A 13,430-nucleotide genomic window follows, 5' to 3' on the forward strand; every position below is an offset into this window, starting at 1 on the left:
CCTGATCCTGAGGCTGAAATAATATTGGCTACAGAGCGGGAGTGATCTTGTCCTATCACTCCTATTGCTGCTAGTTCTGGGACAGGCTCTATTTTTTTGTTCTCCCGTTTGGCCTGCGCCTGTTCTTGTGTCTGTTCCTGTACTTTGAAAAAAGATCTGGGCGAGGGAGTTATTTTGAGGGATTGTTCCGATAAGCCCCCAACTCCCCCTTTTTCTTTCAAAGATTTTCTGTTAGTGGTAAGAGAGTGCGAGTCTGTTTTGGCGTATTTCTTGGCCTTTCTCTTAGTACTATGAGGGGCAATCATTTCTTTAGAGGCCACTGGGAGGGTGTGCTTAAAAAACTGTCTGTTCCTCAAGCAGTAACTAGATCTGCTCCCTTGCTCCTTGTCTGCCCTATCTTCACCAGTATTTGCCGGTACCCCCCTCTCTCCCTCCAGTGTTACACCAGACTCCTCTATACTTAGTCCTCGATCTCCACACTGCAATTTGTCAGCACTTTGCCTCCCTCATCCTTGCCTTTATCACTCTCAATTCCGCTTACCCTTTTCATCCGCTGCGAAGCTTCACTTGCCTCTGCCACTGCTCCTCCGTCCACCGAGTCCCTTTCTGCCTTTCTAGGTGTTATAGATCCCGCTTCTGTAATAGGGGACAAGATAAATCCCAGTGGCTGTCCTGCTGTCACCAAATCACTCCTCAAGAGGTGCTGCGTTGACTCCGTTATTGCTCCTGTTACTGTTGCCTGTGCTCTGTATACTGAGAGCTCCTGGGCATTGATGACTGTTTTCTTCTGCTGATCTGCACCAATGAGACGAGATACGACCTGTTTCCTACTTGTTATGCCTCCGTCGCACTCCCTTACTAGCAGCGCTTCATGAGCGTCTCCACTTTCTGCCCTTTTCAGACCTCCTGGGACTGCCTTCAGTGCCTTCAGAAAGTTGTTGGATTCCGTGCTCCTCCCTGTTGCAGTGTGAGTGCTAGTGCAGCCGCCACCACTGTCCTCATTCCCCCGGAAGAGGAAGGGGATTCTGGCAGCTGCTCGCAGAAAACTCTTCCGAGCTTCTCTCGCAGCGGTCCACAATCCGATGTATAGGAGGAATGCTTCTCTCAGTTTGTCTTGCGGAATCGGTGCCACTCCCGAATGGAGGTAAGCATGTTCTTTTCCGCTGCCATCTATAGACATTCTTGAGATTAGGAATGTTGGTTGTCTACTGTGGCTCCGTCTCCGATTTCAACACCTGCTCACCATTCTTATGATTATTTTGCTCTTTTTTTTTTTTTTTAAATGAGGATCAGGTTACCTAAAGATTACGTATGTATTTAGGGCTGCAGTCAGTGCATTTTGTACGTTTCCTTCTCCTGGGACTGCTTTCTTGCGGGAGGTTTACACGTAGCTCCCGACCTGGCTTCCTAGCCGGCCGCCATTTTCCCCCTTAAGATGGAAATATGTATGGTGCAATGGTCTAACCATATCAGAGGAATGTGGGGGGTCTACCTTAAGATTAGTGAACCCGGAATGAAATATAACCTGCTTTGTGGGTAGGGGCATTAACACATTTTAAAAGCTGAATACCGTCCTGGTCGTATTAAGGTTCATAGCAGAGGAACACTTTATTTTGTTGAAGTGTAGATTTAGATCACCTAGAATGCTGGAAATTGCACATTTTAAGACTTCAGGGGAATGACTTCATGCAGATTACTAGAAAGCTATTGATCTGGGCCCGGGGGCTGTAATGGAGAGCTCCTGAATAGGAGAAGTAAGGTGTTATCTTTAATGAAAGGTCAAACCGTCACTCTCCAGGACATGAAGATCTACGATGGAGCAATTTAAAGGTGACTTAAAAACAATGGCCAGGCCACCACCCTTTGTGGCGGGTGGATCTTGCCTTAGAATTTATCGGCCCTCTGGGAGCATCTGAACTATGTGTGGGATTGAGGCTTTGTTTGGGGTGAAAAAAGTCATTTAGGTGGCATCAGCCTTTTGTCCCATCCCTGATCACTGTTCATTATGGCTGTTAATAGATAGATGCATAATGTTTGCACGCTTTTTGTCTCTTTTGTGGGTATTTGTGCGGCTGGTTTCCTGCCAAAACAACCTTTAAAAGAAGAAGCCAAGCAAGAGGGTTCATTTCCATTATCCATCTGAATGGGAAGTGACATCACTGGATATCCCAACATCCTTCTCCACAGGAAGTGACATTGCTGGATTTTCAATCATCCATCTCCACAAGAAGTGGCATCACTAGATTTCCCATCATCCACTTGCACAGCAAATTCATCATTCTTTCCCTCTCCCCGGACCTACTTAATAGCGACCCATTGCTGGCTTACCCAAAACCAATATTTATCGGACCCACACTGACAGTATACATTGACCCACTCTCTCATACTCACACAGCCCTGTAACCAAACATACAGCACTCTGCCTTTGTTTGTATGCTCATCAACACTCATGAAACACGCCACAGAGATCTGGGACCGGCTGCACAACAATGCCCCGGGGCTATTTTCCTTGTGAAAACCTGGCTGAACCCGTCATAGTCAACAAACATCACTGCATCCATCCCCCCAGCTACACAATCACCAGACAAGATAGACTTCACCTTGCCAGAGGCAGAATCATCAATGTCCACTAGAATTCTATCAGCTTCACCACTCCCATGGACATGTCATCCTAAACATAGAACACTTGTCGTTCAAGCTCCATGTCACAGCCAACTTCACCTTAAGCGGCACTCACACAAAGTTCACCGACACCACCATGGATTTCATCATACCAACCCCCTCATTGCGAGCAATTACTTCCTGCTAAGAAACCTGCACTTCCACCCAGAAGACCACCAGACCCAAACTCAAAAGCACTCATCAAAGACCTTGAAAGGCTGGTCCTCACTCAATGCGTAAGGTACCTATGAACATGGTGGATAACCTCTTGGACTCTATTTTCACCACTTACTACAATATCTGAGTCAACAAGTCCTCACCAGTCTCCTGGACAGACCAAACGCTTGTCGAATTGAGCATCTCTGTTCACTGCACATGCACCACTGCCAGAACACCCAGCCGTAACTGGAACAGCATCACCGACAAGGACTAGAAAACCGCTAAAAACACCCTGCGACCAAAGCACAGGAACAGCCTCCCAAAAGCCATCAGGAATTTCAAAATTTAATCACTTCCTGTGCCCACTCCCTGGCCCCCTTAAATACCATAAATATCATAATACAACAAGATATAGACCCAAGATCAGTTGGGACCCACAGGAACTCAGACGGATGGAACGTCACTGCAATAAACTGGAGAATGAACCAGGACAATGCAGACAGGAGCACTTTCAAATTCGTCCTGAGACGCTACCACCGAATGATTTTGCCCACCAAACATACCTAGCACGGGTGGACAACATCAATGAGCCATTAACAGAAACAAAGAACTTTCGCCATTGTGAAGGTTTTCAACTCACCAGCGGCTGCCTCTAAGTCGATCACCCCCTGGCAGAACCTCTGCAGCAATGTTTCTTAATTCTACATCAACAAAATAACCAGTTTTTACATCAAATGCAACCCGCACCCGGATGTGACAGACCTCACCAAATGCATCCCGGTCTTATGCAAAGAACCAATGCTGCCACATGGCCTGTCATCATCAGAGAAGAAACAGCAACCACCATGAAATCCATCAACTCAAGTGCCCCATCATGCTCCTGCTCCCACCAGGACTACTCCAGAGGACTTCAACCCATCAGCACCATTATCATGCAATTCCAAACGCCTCCACATCTATTGTGACCTTCACAGAAACTTGGAAGCATGCAACTTTCCTCCCATTGCAGAAGATTCCCTCAGTGGACCCTTCAACACTCTTCTACTACAGACCAATCTCCCTGATACCAATCCCAGCCAAAGTCTTAGACAAAATCATCAACTAACATCTCACAGATTACTTCAACAATCACCAACTCATTTGTGTTTAAGGCACAGCCACAGCATGCAAACTGCCCTCATCGCAGCCACAAATTATATCAGAATGACTCTGGAATGAGAAGCACCATCGGTCCTCATCCTCCTGGATCTCTCTGCAGGGATTGGCAACGTCTCCCATCCCATTTCCATCAAACACCTACAGGAGATCGGAGAGCATCTACTCCTTCCTGACTAGATGGACTCAGTCAGTAGGCCAGGCACTGTACACCTTGGACACCCTCAACCTTACCTGCGGAGTTCTGTAAGGATCCTTCCTGAGCCAGACCCTCTTCACCATGTACATGATCCTTCTAGCCAGCATCATCCACTCCTGTGACATCAACGTACACTTCTATGTTGATCAAGAGATACAACTCATTCTCTCCCTCATTGACAAGATGCCCAGCCCAGGATCAAGTTCACTGCCGGCATGACTGAAATCACTGACTGGATGAAGCTAAAAAAAACAGGCCAAAATCATGTTTGTCTGAAAGAGCGCTTTACCGTGGGTCTCCACCTGAGGGTCACGCCCACACCAAGAACTTCGGGTTCGTCATCAACAGCTCACTCAATATCACAGCCCAAGTCAACCCCATGCCCACCTCATGCTTCCATACCCTAAAGATGCTGAGGAAGATTTTAAAATGGCTTCCAAGCAGCACATGCTAAACTGGCACGCACGCCCTTGTCACAAGCAAGCTGAACCAAGGGAATACCCTCTATGATGAGAGCAACAACATATTCACCAGAATTCTGCAGATCAATCAGAACTAAACAGCCAGAATCCCTCTCAACTTCCGTTGGGAAGGAAAACCCCTCTGCATGGCAAAAGACATGTACCCCTGCCCTGAGTACTGTTGTCTAGTTCTCCTTTTTTGGCATGGGCGAACACAGATCATGCGTGTGCCCCATGACATAGGCCTGTCTCACAGATTGTGATCTTGTTGGACCGGGAGGGGTGCCCAATGTGCTACCCTCAAAGTGGTGGAAGGCTACTGCCTTCACCAGGAGATAAGAAGTACCAGCGCGGTCATGCCAGGATTCCAAGGGCCTCATTTATGAGGCTGTGCGTCACTTTTACGCCGCTGGTGCGTCACTTTTTGTGACGCACCAGTGGCGTAAAAAATGTGCCTTGTTGCAGCATATTTACAAAGTGATGCATCTAGGTAGATGCGTCACTTTGTAAACCCCGGCGCCACATTATACCTGCGACAGGTATAATGTGTGCAAGGGGGGCGTTTTGACGCAAGAAAGAGTCATAGAAGTGACGTAGTGAAATCTATAATATTTCACTGTGCCATTTCTTGGACGCTAATGCGTCAAAATCTGACGCCTGCCTCAGGCTCTACCAACATGCCCATGTGAAAGTACACATTGCGGGAGTTGCGTCACTTTTGTGACACACCAGCAATGCTTCACTTTTGCGCCACAGATACGCCAGAAATACTGACGTATCTGTAACTCCTTGCAACATGATGCGTCATACTGTGAATATGATGCATCGTTAGTGTTGCTTGGAGAGCGTAGTGAAAAGTGACACATCACTGTTTTCAGTGATGCGTCACTTTTCATAAATGAGGCCCCAAGTAGTGATCAGTAGTAGTGAACAGGACGTTTGAACTGTGAATCACTGGAGTGAGGCCTACAGACTCACCCACCTTTTGAAAAAGTTCCACTGCTTTGTGCTTAGCTCACTCTTGTCCTCCATCAGGTAGATGTGAAGTGCTGCACAGTGCAGGAGCAGTGACTCTGACTTAGTTGTTAGCGTGCCAGGGGAGGGTACAGTACAAGGATGGAGCAATACTGTGCAGTGCATGTGCGGTTAGTACATCTTCCGGGTGTATGTATGCCTGAGAGGAATACATTACATGAGAGATGTAGTGCTGTGCAGTGTGTGCACAAGGACCGCTTGTGCTGGATCTGTGTGTGCTGCATGAAGTGCAGTACACGAAGGTTGAAGAGTTGTGCAGTGTGCACATAGTGTGTGTGTGAGGCAGTTATTGGGGGGACCCAGACAGGGAAACAACAGTCACTTGATTAGAGTCATCTGGGAGGTCCACACCTCGTCCATTGAGCCAGGTACTGAAAGGACCCCATATGTCCCTTGGTCGAGATGCCGTTGGCATTAGGTCCCAAAATATCGCCAACTGCTCCTGACAGTAGGCAATGTCACGTACCCACGCAGCAACCCGGGCGGCTTTAGGGGTATCCCGGTGTATGACTAGTCTACGCTTTACAAGTAGTAACATCATGGACACCAAACAACATCTTTCAAGTGGGATGTCCCCTATATATCCCAGCAGTGCCACCAGTGAGGTGCATTCAAGTGACAATCCAGTGACAGCTTGTATAGTGTCATGTACCTGTTTCCAAAACTCAGCAATGGGCAGGCAACTCCACGCAATATGCAGAAAGGCTGCGGCCTCCCGTTTGCATTTCCAGCAGCGTGAATCTGGGCGTAACCCAAGTTTGTACAACTGCATGGGGGTGCAATATACCCTGTGTATGAACTTGAAATGGATAAGTCTCAGTGTAGTAAGGAGTGACGCTATATTCTAGTACAAGGGTTGTTTATTGTCAGGTAAATCACAACAGACTGCCGTCAACATGCCAACCTCGAAGCCTGGGTCACTGTGTCAACATTCCACAGTGAGCGCCCGGCTGACATAAGGAATGTACGAACGTGGAACACTGAGGAGGGGGGAAAACAGGGAGCAGGGGAAGGGTAAAGCATAGCTAGGTTACAACACATCATCCCCCTTAAGGAAAAGAACCAGGGAGAATCTAGATATATGTTCAAAGGTGAAAGAAATACTATGACTGTGCAGTATGTGTCTATCTCATTATGTACTGTTTGTGCCACTGAGGAGAGGTTCTAAATCTGTCACTCCTTCTGTCTTGTCTGATGGTTTCTCTGACGTCATTTCCTCCTGCTCTTCTCTCTACTGTCCTATGTTCTCTCCCTTCGGCTGGAACCACACGATCATGGCTCCATAGTCTCCCATCTTCCATGACCACAGAGTTTCTATTTGGCCGCCGGATGGTCTTGGAGGCATATAACTTGTTGCCACCTCTCCATAGTCTCTCAGGTTTCTTTACATAAACTCCTTGTCCTTCCTGAAATTCTCTTTCCTTCACTCCCCACTTCTTGTCATACCATTCCTTGTATTTCTGTTGACTGCCTTCAATTCTCCTCTTGATCTCTTTGTGATCGGTCTCCTTTATGTGTTTTCTCCCCATCCAACCGGGTGTCAGTTTGGTGCCAGCTTTTCTTCCCCTCAGCAAATCAAAGGGCGTGCATCCAGTGGTAGACTTCGGCGTGGTGTGGTATGCCCACAACATGTCCCTTATGGCTTCCTCCATGTTCTCCCCTGCCCGGTTGGCCAACTGTATGCACTCCTTCAGCATTCGGTTGACTCTCTCCACCTTTCCGTTTGCTTTAGGACAATACAGTGGTGTGCGAATGTGGGTCACTGAACAGTCTTTGAGGAAATCCTTCATCTCTTCCGAAACCAGTTGGACGCCATTGTCGGTCACCAGTGTGGAGGGTATGCCTTCTAGGGTGAACACCTCTTTCAGGAAATCTACTATCACCTTAGTGCTAACGCTGTGGACGGTCTTGCAGGTTATCCAGCTTGAGAAGTAGTCTACTAAGACCAATAAGTAACAGCCTTGGGGTCCTCTACCATGGATGGGACCTGCAATATCAAATCCTAACTTGCTCCACGGAACTTACGGAACTTCAACTGGTGACAGCGGTGCTTTGCTCGTGATCTTAGTTTTATCACTCAGGGCGCACGCGTGACAATCACGTACCTTGTCCTCCATTTCTCTGTCCATTGTAGGAAACCAGTAGTCTGCCCGAAGTCTGGCCTTGCACAAGCTTCTTCCTAGATGTCCTTCGTGGGCCAGTTCCACTACATGGTTTCTTATTGCATCTGGAGGGACTAATTTTCCTGACTTCAGTATGAGATCCCCTTCCACCGATAGCTCCTCTCTCACATTCCAATATGGCTGGATCTCTGACTCCGTGTCCTTGCATTTCTTGGGCCATCCGGACACAATATATCTCCTCACCTTCTTCAATACTTCGTCTTGTTCCATCTGTGTTTCCCATGACACCTTTTCCACTGCTGCTAAACGCACCTCCAGGATTGAGCTACCCTCCTCCTCTTCTTCCTCTTCTCCTTCTGTGGATGCTCTCGACAAGAAGTCTGCAACTCTGTTTTGTTGCCCAGGTATGTAGGACACTGTGAAGTTATAGGCTTGTAGGCCCACTGCCCATTTTGCTATCCTTGGCGTCATGCTTTCCATGTTCTTTTTGGTGAAAAGGGAAACCAACGGTTTGTGGTCAGTCTGTATTTCAAACGGAATTCCCCAAATGAAAAATTTGTAGTGACACACGGCCCAATACACAGCTAGGGCTTCCTTCTCTATGGTCGAGTAATTTTTCTCAGACAATGTGAGGGTTCTTGATGCGAAAGCTATCACGTTTATCTTGCTGCCTTCTCTCTGCGCCAGAGTTGCCCCAATGCCTCTGTTGCTTGCATCCGTGGAGATGATGGTTACTCCGTTAGGATCAAACTTCCCTATATATGGAGCTTCGATGATTGCTTTCTTTATGCACTTCATGGACGTTTCTTGTTCTTTTCCCCACTCAAACACACTGTCCTTCTTTATCAGGTCTCTTAGCGGCTGCGACACCATCGCAAAATCCTTAATAAATTTGGCCATATATTCTGCCAGACCTAGGAAAGACAGTATGTCCTCTTTACTCTTGGGAGCGGGAGCATTCTCCACTGCCTTTACTAAGTCAAGTTTTGGCTTGATGCCGTCTTCGGATAGGGTGTGTCCCACGTAGTCCACCGAGCTTACTCCCAGTTTGCATTTGGAGGGTTTCGTGGTGAAGCCTACCTCTTTCAACTTTTTCAGGACCCTTCTAGCCATTTCATTGTGTTCTTCTTCACAACTTCCATAGATAAGTATATCGTCTTGGAAACAGATGGTGTTCCTACAGTCTTTTAATGCATGTTGCATGACTCTTTGGAAAGCAGCAGCGGCTGATGCCAAACCAAACGGCATTCTCTGAAACTTGAAATTTCCAAATGGGGTCGTGAATGCTGTCAGTAGTTGGGAATCCGGATGGAGTTTGATTTGATAATAGGCCGACGATAGGTCCAGCACACTGAAATACTTGGCCCCCCTTATGGTGCTTAACATCTCCCCTATCCTGGGAAGAGGAAACCTGTCCACAAGGATGTTCGCATTCAGGTCTCTCAGATCCACACAGAGTCTTATGCTGTTCCCTTTATCTTTGGCCATGATGACAATCGGGGCAAGCCATGCTGAACTCTCAATTTCTGTAATGACCCCCTCACTGACTAGTCTCTGGAGTTCCTGCTGGAGGGGCTCCCTCATGCGCAATGGTATGGACCTAGTCTTGTGCACTACAGGCACAGCTCCCTCCTTTAACACTATCTTGTGCATGTAATTCTTGAATACACCCAATCTATCACTGAACACTTCTCTAAACTCTTTGGTGAGATCCTCTGATATTCCTTCAGGTTCAATTAACAACACCTGCTCTCTATTGTTTGGATCAAGAGTGATCCCCAACTGCTTCTGATGCTTCCAGCTCAATAGAGTCGATCCTCTCGTGGACACATACACCTTCCCTACTGTGTGTCTATCCTTAAATGAGATTCTCATAGTCACCATGCCCTCCAGGGGAATCTTCCCTTCATTGTAACCCTTTGGACTGATGTCTGGCGGCAACAACTTTACAGGGTGGTTGGCAAATTTGTCATCAAACACTTTCTTGTCTACTAACGTATATGGGGAGCATGAATCTGCGAACATACTGAACTTAACCCCATCAAGTAAAACATCACATTTAGGGTAAATATCATCATAGTTCGGGGTTAGATATCTGAGTTGCGAGCAACAAAATGACCATTGCTCATCTGTAGGCAGTTCTTCATGGTGAGTTCTCCATTGTATTAATGCCCTAGGGGCAACCCATGGGGTGAGTATGCGTGAGGTTATATAATCTAGTGATAGACCTGCCACCTTGGCGTGAGTCTCCCTTCCACGTTTTGCTGATGTGCCTCAGATGTTTTGCTGGTGTTCGCTGCTCAGGGCACTGCGCCACAGCCAATCCGTGCCGCAGTGCAAATGCTCCCAATGTAAAGTGTATCCGTAATTGATTTCCATGATTGGCTTATTTAGTTTACTGTCAGGCCCCAGTAACGTGCAGGAGGAGTGCCAGGGCTTGTAAATACAAATGCTGCTAGTGGGCCTTCAGCTCTGGTTGCGCCACCCACAGAAGCATCCTTTTAAAATGTGTCTAAGGTCTGCCATTGCAGAACCTGCGTGCAGTCTGGTACTGACTGCGCAAGTGCGCACACTTGCCAGTCCCTGAACCTTCCCTTAACTTCATATCAGTCACCCCTATGGTAGGCCCACGGGCAAGGTGCATTGTAAGCATAAGGTAGGACAAGCCCTAATGTGTGGCATGTCCTAATAGTGAATTACCGCCCTTTTTCATTCTTCACTATTGAAGGGCTACCTGTTCTCTTAGGCCAGATGGGCTGCCGGAATTATTACACGCTATAGTCCTGGCAGGCTCAGGGAACACGGTGGCACGTCAAGTTTAGTAGGCCTGAACTCCGAATAATAAAATACTTCCTTCAGTAAGGTTTATTTTAATATCCTGTGTTTGCAAACGCTACTTTTAGAAAGTTAGCATTTGCTTGCCTGACTATTTCAGCCCGCCTCTGCCAGGATGTGTATCTGCTGTCTGGGTTTGTGTGAGTGACAGGGCTGGGGGATTCCCGGGGACAGTCGGGGGCTCCAGGTGGTGAACAGAGTGCTTACACCAGGATGGGTGGGAGGAGTAGCCCTTGACTCTGAATAAGGTTGTGCTCCACCACCACAATGCTGGCTCCACCTCCTGCGGAGCGTCTGATGTCTCTGCCCTGAGCCCTGAAAGAAGACGGCGGCTTACTGTCAACAGAGTACTCCAAAACCGGGTGGAACCAGGCTCAGGCCCCCTGGCCTGCAAAGACAAAAGAAACTGTGTATAAGAGTAGGAGCCCTGCTCCTAAAAAAGCAGATCCTGTTTTGACCACGACGAACCTCTGCCTGACTAGAAGGACCAAGAGAAGCTGAAGGAAGGAAACCTGTCCCTGACATGAGGGACTGGCCTGCAGTTGGTGCCTTGCTGAGAACGGAGAGGAAAAGACCACAGAGGACTTTGAAGACTTGTGCCTGAAATGATCTCCAAGGGCTTGATCTCGAGCTTGCCCCCTGAACTGAACCCCAGCGCCAGTGGGTTCAATTCTGCCTGTGCCCGTCTGCTGCTGGGCCCTTACGTTCTCTTCCCTCACCGGAGTTGTGACTCGGGTGCCTTCGCCCCTCCTAAGGTCGTGACAGCTCCGAGCATGGTCGCCCGCCGCAGAGAGCCCCTATCAAGCTTGAGTCGCTCTCCGCATCCATTGCCGGGCCACCCGCTCTCCTGTCACCTCGTCTGCTACGGAGCGCGTTGCGCACCTCTCATCGTCTCCCGCCGGAATCTGCACGGAGCGCATCTGATAGCCCCGGACAGTCCGTACTTCGCTACGTACCTGACTGTCTCGCTTTGCCCTCCTGCATACCAAGGCCCGTGCCGCACCTCAAGAAGGCCTCCCGTACATTGGTACCGGAGGCCCAGTGCTGCACCCATCTGCCCAAGAATGCGACACCCCTCACAGATCCACAGGTACGACCCAGCGTGCTAAGAAGTAGAACGCCCCGCAGGCCTGAATGGCGTCTCGCCCCGTGAGCAGCTCCAGACCCCGGATCGCCGCAACCCTCCACACCATCCCGCTCACCCGCTTCGCACCTCGAGGGGGCTTCGAGCCGGATAGATCCTTCAGAGAACCGTCTGCCTCGTCCCGGGTCCGCCCTCACCAGTGGCTGCACCTGAAACACCTCGGACACTCAACTCAAGGCACACTTGAACTCGATCCCGAGTTAACATCAGATCCAGGGTCCGCAACATTTGTTTTCCCTCTCGTCCGTCATTCATCAACGGGTCCCTCCTCCAGCGTGAGGCGCGCATCAACCCTCAGCGTACCTTGCTGACCAAGAACACTAAAAAACTATTGCCTATTTAAATCTGGTGGCCTCAATCGCTAAACGTGTTATGGTCTTGTAATAATCCTGCATATGAAGTATATCTTTTACATAAAGTCTACGTATTTTTGATACAACTTTACGGCTGGTGTCCGTCTGTGGTGGGTCAGTGGGTTTACTGTGTGTGATCATAAATGCTTAACTAACTATCGCCCTGAGGATTAGCCTTGTCTGCTCGCGCCACGCGACCTAGAGGGTGAGCAGGGGTTATTCTCACGGAGTAGTTCCCTTGCCCTGACTAGAGGAGAAGGTCCCTGCTTGTCACAAGTGCATACCTGTGCCAACCAGAGACCTCCAATTCTAACATCTAGTAATTAATCTACGAGGTGAAGGTGTGATTAATAGGTGCTCTAGAAGCTTCATTATATCTGGGGGGCTGGGAATGTTGAGTGAATTGTCTTGCAAGCGGGTCGGAGTTGAAAATAAAGGAATAGGTTCAGAAGTGGAATTTGAGTGTCTTCCCGTTGTTGTGGCTGCTCTAAAATTGTGTCCAGTGGGTACAGGTCTCCCAGTGTGGAAATGCCCATGTTATGTGCCTGTGTTATGCAACCCCTGTCATTGAGAAAGGGAAAATATGGATGGGCTTAACTGGGGTGGAGGGAGCTTATAGCAGTGGCGTCCCGACACGTTTTCTTAAATCTTCTCAGGCCCAACGCAATGTTTCTACAGTATTTTATTTAATTGGCGGATCTATGATATGGCTTATACACAGCCACGTGTAGAGGAGTAGGGTCAGCCACATCTGTTTCAATGGCCACGTGTGGCTGGTGGGATGTCTCCAGAAATGAAGGAATTGGGCTTGTGCACATAATGCATGGAGTTCAAAGTCAGGCGAACCCATTCCACCCCCAGAAAGCTGGCGTGTTAGCAGTTCCCATCTCACGCAAGGTTGTTTGCCGGCCCAAACCAATGCAATCACCAAAGAATGAAGGGAGTTAAAAAAGGCCTCGGTCAGTGGTATGAATAGATATAAAAATTGAGGAAGGGCTATCATCTTGGTGATAGCGATTCTGCCAGCTAGGGACAAAGGTAGAGCAACCCAGATTTTCGATTTACGCTCCAACCAGTCCAATAACTTGCCAAAGTTCATTCGCCATAAGGCCTTGTGCCACTTTTAAAATGGGAAAAAGTGACGCACCAGCGGCGCAAGGCCTTCATAAATAAGGCCTCAGGTATTTTACAGCACCACCTGCCCATTTAAGTGGGAACTCCAAGTCGGTTTCCAGCGGGACCTCAGTCAGAGGTAAAACAAAGAACTTAGACCAGTTGATCTGTATGCCAGACATTCACCCAAAC

The 13,430-nt window shown here is 48.4% G+C and overlaps 1 protein-coding gene across 1 annotated transcript in view; it reads left to right on the forward strand.

Annotated features, from left to right (window-relative positions):
* Window positions 1-13,430, forward strand: part of LOC147693195 (NACHT, LRR and PYD domains-containing protein 12-like) — a 1,166,314-nt gene that overhangs the window by 367,019 nt on the left and 785,865 nt on the right. The gene's annotated exons all lie outside the window — the stretch shown is intronic.

This window comes from Lissotriton vulgaris, chromosome 8 (genome assembly GCF_964263255.1).
Source record: "Lissotriton vulgaris chromosome 8, aLisVul1.2, whole genome shotgun sequence".
Taxonomy (NCBI): domain Eukaryota; kingdom Metazoa; phylum Chordata; class Amphibia; order Caudata; family Salamandridae; genus Lissotriton; species Lissotriton vulgaris.